Genomic DNA, 6,603 nt, shown 5'->3' with positions numbered 1-6,603 from the left:
TTGAATAGATAAATATTAAAAGTCGAAATTCTGTCAATTTTTTCATGGATATAAAGAATGATAAATAGCACACTAAAAAAAATAAAAATTAGTTGTATATCTTTCTAGAATTTTCGCAAATTGCAAGCACGTATGTGGATTTTCAAATTGGGGTAATTAAATGAAATTAGGTACTGTAGTATGTAACTGTAATTATTAGCATATCAGTAATTACGTAACAATTAATATGTTTCTGAAAATAATATTAACAAACACCCGTGGGCCGTGGGCCGTCTGTATGTCATGCCTAGCCCACGACTCATGGGCTAGTTTAAGGCAGATTATCATTTCTTGTTCTAAACCCTATTACTAAAACTCTGGCCAATTCCCAGCCCATAACCCACACCTTGTTTCCATGCTGGATCGGCCCAAACCCATGCTGAAGACTGCTGTACCGCATACTAGCATGACCCACTGCACTCTACTTAGCTGGTTGATGAAGAAGGAACAAATCACAAGTATTACTTAAAAAACTTTTGGGCCCGAGCTACGCATGCATAATGATATTTTTCATTTATTAATATTTTACTTTAAATTGATAACCGTAAATATAACTTGGTTTAGTAGTTAAGACTTTGATGTATGAGGTTGAAATCACGGGATCAAATATTATACAAAGCATTTTCTAATTTTTTCATTGTATGTGAATTATATGGATTAAAAATCCCTAATGAAGAGCGACACATGACATCGTTTCTTGTTTAGGAACGTCTTTTAATATATTAGTATACATAGATGTGGCCAGTAGGGATGGCAATCCAATCCGAATCCGACCCTGGTCCGCTCCGATCCGAAGGAAAAAATTCGAGTTGACTCCGACAAAAAAGTAATCCGACTCCGACTCCGTTTAAAAAATCCGACTCCGAGTCGGAGGAGGGTCGGAGTCGGATCTCATAAAATAATCCGACATCCGACTCCGACTTTGAGTCAAATCAATCATTTTTTCTTATTTATGTAATGTATTATTTATGTATAATCTGACTTCGACTTTCAGCCAGTTGTATTATATAGGCTTTTCCCACAGAAAAAATAATTAAAAAATTGGAAGAAAAATAAGTCGGATCAGGTTCAGAGTCGGATGTTCGGATTTTAAGTCGGATGTCCGGATTTTAAGTCGGGTCGGATCTCGGAGTCGGATGTTCGGATTTTAGGTCGGGTCGGATTCGGATTTTCAAAGTCGGGTCTCGGAGTCGGAGTCGGACTCGGATTTAAAATCCGACTTTCTGTAGGGTCGGAGTCGGATTATGCATAATCCGGTCCAAGTCCGACCCGTTGCCATTCCTAGTGGCCAGACATACATTTAGCTTAAAAGCATGTAAATGATTCCGCTGATGTTTATGCCGATTTTGTACCAAGTACGCAAAAGGTATTGGGGAGCCAATATACTTAAACAAATGTGAAATAAATAATGATCAACAAGAACGTAAATAAAAGAATAAAAAGACAAACAATTGTTGACGCGAAAAACCCAAATGATGGGAAAAAATCGTGGGTGACACTCTTGATCACCAATCTACTATTATAACGGCATCATCAATACAAGTATACACTCTGGTGAGCTCATTGCCAAGTACAAACTCTAGCGGGAAGTTGTTGATTAGCAGCAACAAAAACTAGTCTCACGATGAAACAAATAAATGACATAGCATCTCCTAAGTTCATATAAGTGTCACAGCTCATTAGCTCCCATCTTTTGTTATCAAGAAAAAGCTTCATCAGAAGTTGAGCTAGACATCATGGACTAGGAGGTCGGGCACATATATATGATATATGTGTCCACTAACCACTACTAGGCTACTAGTCTATCAGATATTAGTACAAGTTCGAGATGTACGCGCGTGCTGGGGAATGCATGATGTGAGCCGTGCATGGGTTCCTTCTAAAAATGTTGACAAAAGTCTGGTGGAAAATTATCTTTTCTCACTGTGTCAATCGCGCACAGCCCAAATTGCATGAAGCTTGTTGGCCTAGCTAGCATGACCAGATTAATTTGTGAAATCTAGTAAGCTTGAGAAATTGTTAGAATTAAGAGGATAAATTAAAATGAAGTACTTATAACTTATACGCTCACTTTAAACTTCCAGGCCACACCCATATACAAAATACAGTTATATAGCAATGTAGGCAAGACAAGTTTTATTTACCGAGTAGTACTTGGTCTAGTGGTAAGGAGAGCATCCTTCCAACCTTGGGGTTCAATCCCCACTAGAGGCACTTTGAGGGTAGGGATTCCCCTTACCCTTCCCTTTTACTCTCAAGTGCCTGGCCCATTAAGACCCGAGCGGGTTTCGGGCGGCACTTTGAGGGTAGGGATTCCCCTTACCCTTCCCCCTTACTCTCAAGTGTCTGACCCATTAAGACCCGAGCGGGGTCCGCATCCCTTCTTCTTCCCAAAAAAAAAAAGACAACTTTTATTTTGGAAATATTCACAAGAGACATCCTAATTATTATCTATTTTATTTTATAAGTCCCAACTATATATTATTCCTTACAGGTACCAATTTTACTATCTTGTGACTTTCATAAGTCTTGAGTTACTTATAATCGGATTATAATGTAAGATTTTTTTATCATTCACCATTTTCGGACACTTCCTGCAAGTGACAGTTTTACCTATAAATTGGGATGAACGTTTACTTCTAAACTTGTTATAAATAAGTCGTGACCTATAAAAATCACAAGATGCTAAACTTGAGATTTACATGGAATAATTCATAATTGGGACTTATAAAAAAAAAAAGGGTAATAATTAGACCGTTTTTGTAGATATTTCCTCTTCTTTTTTCATACAAGAACAACTATAATGATGTAAGGGCAGACAGTCCAATTCCAATTAGTATAGATTTTGTTTTTTTTATATTTGTACTATCTCAAACTCTACTATATATTCATAATTGTAAATGTTCCCATGTGTTATATTTTCAGCCTTTCGTATCCTTCCCTGCCATGTAACGAAAAAACACAAGTTGACAATAACTGCAAAGAAACAAAATGATAAGTTTTAGTAAATCTATAATCATTTTTTTGGTTGCCTACCCGATTCACCTGAGCTTTACTCCGACTACATCTGAGTCCGACTCGGGTTGTATATCTGGCTTTGGTGGATGAGTCTCTCAACAAGAGTTTCTACATACAGTAAGGCTCGAACTCGAGACCTCCCTTAAACGACATCAGGCTACTTACCTCTTGAACCAAATCTTATTAATAAATAAATCGATAATCATGTCTCATAGAAGTTTTATTTGGCTGCAAAGTTGGTATATATATGCCCGTGACCCACCAACTTATTGAAATGCATGGTACGGGGTCATTGCTCATTATGCTTAATCCCAATCTTCATACACTTCTTTGATCTTTCAATTCGAAGGAATATGAAAAATATGGTAAAGGAGACAATACTGATTACTGAATACGTGGGAAATTATTTTGAGCGAAAATCTAAGTGCTTTAATTTGCATGTTCCGAAAAGGCAAGGCATAACATGAGCTAAAGCTAAAGCAAACATCAAGAGTTGTAAATGTAGTGAAACAGAAGTTTACTCGAGTAATTAAGCATAATTTGACCTCCCTTGCTATCCTACAGTTAGGGATGACAACGAGTCGAATTTGAATTGTATTATGCATAATTCGATTCCGACCCTACAAAAAGCCGGATTTTAAATCCAACACTCGACTCCGACTTGAAATTCGACTCCGACCCGACGTAAACTCTTAACATCCGACCTGACTTTTATTTTCTCCCATTTTTTAAATAGAAAAATCTTCTACAATACAAATAATCTAATATACTATTAATTTGATAATCATATGAAAAACTTATATAATACAAATAATTTAAACACTACTAATCTACTATTATTTCTAACCATCATTCCTTCAATGGAAAAATCTTATAATTCCCGCGTTTCTAAATAAGTGCGACATGGAGAAGTTGCACACAAACCAATATTTTTGGAGAGAAAAAGTTAGGGACCGCACTTATAAAGTTTAAGAGTAATTTATTACTATAGAACTGTTAGATTTATAATTAATTTGGGATTCATACACCAACCCACCACCCACCCAAAATCACCATCATCACTGCCACCATTCCTTGACAAACACCACCATAACCACCAGCCACCCAAAATCCCGACCACCACCATCACCACTGCCACCATTTCTTAACGAACACCAATAAAACCACCAACATCCAAAATCTCGACCACCATCAACATTACCACCATTCTTTGACGAACACTACCAAATCCATAGTTTTCCCCCACCACCACCATCGCACCAACACACCATCCCACCAACTCCACCACCGTTCAAAAATCGATACCTAACCCTTGTTTCACCAACACCACTGCCGGCATCTTCTGCCTCTTCCCATCACCACCATCGCACCAACACACCAACCCTACCACCGTTCAAAAATCTAGTGTGTAGGGGTTCCGAAACCCTAGATCTACAACTATTGGAGATGAAGAAAGGAGTATGGAGGAGGTGAGAGAAGGTGAGGAGGAGTTATAGGAAACGAAGGAGAGGAGAAAGAAGGGCCTAGTGGTGTTTGGTCGAATTTGGTGGCGTGGTGGTAGTGGCGTTGGGTCGTATCTGGTGTCGGGTTGGTAGTGGTTGTAACAACCCACCTAATTAGCATCTTAGATTAATGCTATTAATAACATAAATGAGCTATAGCGAATTAGGTGACGTTACTTAAGCTTCCCGTTTCCCTCTCTAATAAGGAAACCTCAAGACTTGAAAGTATCTTATCATCTTTTTCTTTTAATATCTATTAATAACTATTACAAACCATGTTTTAAAAATACATAACATGATACACATAAGTATATTGCATTTCAAGTATTATGAATATAGAAAAATAACAAACATCTAGGTTTAACAACACGGTGGCATGCGCTTCAGATATTTCAAACAACAGCCTCCTCACCTAGCCTTGCAATTTCGTCACTGCCCGGGAGGACAGTTTTGGAATGACAATAACAACCAAATCAGCAAAGCTGGTACACGATTTTCTAGTTCTCATGTTTGATTTACATAGGAGGAGTTCTTGAGTATCATGCTTGTATAAAAGGAAGAAAAACTCGTTATTTAGTTACATGTATCTTATAATACCTCAATGTGTAAGTTGGCTTGGAACTCTTTATACTCTCGATTATGACCTTAGGAAACGTTCTTCTCAATATAGTTCTTCCCTAACGTTTTACTCCTACAATTAACCGAGGAAGAGGCACGAATAGAGTGGGTGATCTTCCCTCTCTATACTCATGGGAACGTCTTCCCAAAATAATTTATGTACTGCTTGCAAGACTTAATCCAAGACATGTCCCATTATTCACTTACATACACACACTACAATGTGATCATCACTGCTGTCGCAGTATCTTCCCATATCATTACTATAATACTTGGCTTCATTTCGACTAGATGTCATAACATTTATTTTACTACAACATTAGTAAACATGGAGTACTATATTCCTCACTTACATCTACTACATTGAGAGTGTTTAGTTATTAAGGGAAAAAAATCATTCTGAAATCATGGTGTAAAAAAGCAGGAGTATAGTTCTTGTTGCAAGAAAGTAATTTCTAATACCAAAAATAGCATATTAACCTAGCTTAATCAGGAATCTCTTACTTATTAGGTGAGCTCATTACCTTCATGCAGTAGGTATATAGAGTTTACCATTCCTCATTCATCATGGCAACCATCACCCATTTTACATGCAAAGATCATAACATAATTTCTAAATCACTTCATCATTTAACTATGTCTATGTTGATTAAACATGCATGCAACCACATCCCAATTGTAATTTAGTTACTCCAGCTTACATATCACTCATTCATCCACAAGGATCTCATTATTTACTCACACAATTCATAAATAGCATAATTTAAAAAAGAAAAACCAAATAGCTTTTATAGGATCAGTTCTTATGTACCTTACTTCCTTAGCTTAATTTCCTTAAGTTCCTTCAACAATTTTATCCTTAGCTTCCTATCTTGTCCCCTTACAATGTATAAACAACTATCATCAATAATATGAAGTAATTTCCTCAAAACAAAGCTTGATAAACAACCCAAAGATATGTCTTTTTTTCCAACTTACCTTAGTGTATCTTTCCTCCTCAAATTCTCCAAGCTTCCCTTTGTTTTTCTCGAGATTCTTGGCCACCCAATACGCACCTATAAGTTTAGAGTATCCTAGTTAGTTTGCATGCAAAAGAAATGAAGTTGAAGCCCAAGAAAAATGGAGAAGAAGACCAACATGTGCTGGTCGCTGGTTCCAGCGTAAGTGTGGCGAGAAAGAAGAGAGGATCTGTTGGGTGGAAAGTTTTTGTGTGAGTTAGAGTGTGAAATTTGGAGTGAGGTTCCTCTTATAAGTCTACTAGGCTGGTATAATGAAAGTTTGGATGTATCTCCCCTAGAATGATCTGGATGGCCCCCTCTTCTTGGGTTTACTCCCATCAGAATTTGTTAGCAACTTGTTCTTATTCATCTTACCCTTTTCTCCTTTCTCTGGACATAATTTTGCTTATTTGTTTTACATTATAACC

General features: G+C 37.1%; 1 long non-coding RNA gene across 2 annotated transcripts; it reads right to left on the bottom strand.

The window, feature by feature from the left end:
- Positions 1 to 216: 216 nt before the first annotated feature.
- Positions 217 to 6,531, bottom strand: LOC109134940 (uncharacterized). Of its 2 annotated transcripts, XR_007274016.1 has the most exons (4): positions 6,315 to 6,531; positions 6,156 to 6,232; positions 5,989 to 6,056; positions 217 to 468 (listed from the first exon to the last, which is right to left on the bottom strand). It is a non-coding gene; the product is annotated as an uncharacterized LOC109134940 (long non-coding RNA). The 2 variants fall into 2 exon arrangements; XR_007274015.2 differs by lacking the exon at positions 217 to 468 and having other exon boundaries at positions 4,924 to 6,056.
- Positions 6,532 to 6,603: the final 72 nt, after the last annotated feature.

This window comes from Beta vulgaris, chromosome 5 (genome assembly GCF_026745355.1).
Source record: "Beta vulgaris subsp. vulgaris cultivar EL10 chromosome 5, EL10.2, whole genome shotgun sequence".
NCBI lineage: Eukaryota > Viridiplantae > Streptophyta > Magnoliopsida > Caryophyllales > Amaranthaceae > Beta > Beta vulgaris.
This window is presented reverse-complemented; position numbering and strand designations above follow the sequence as displayed.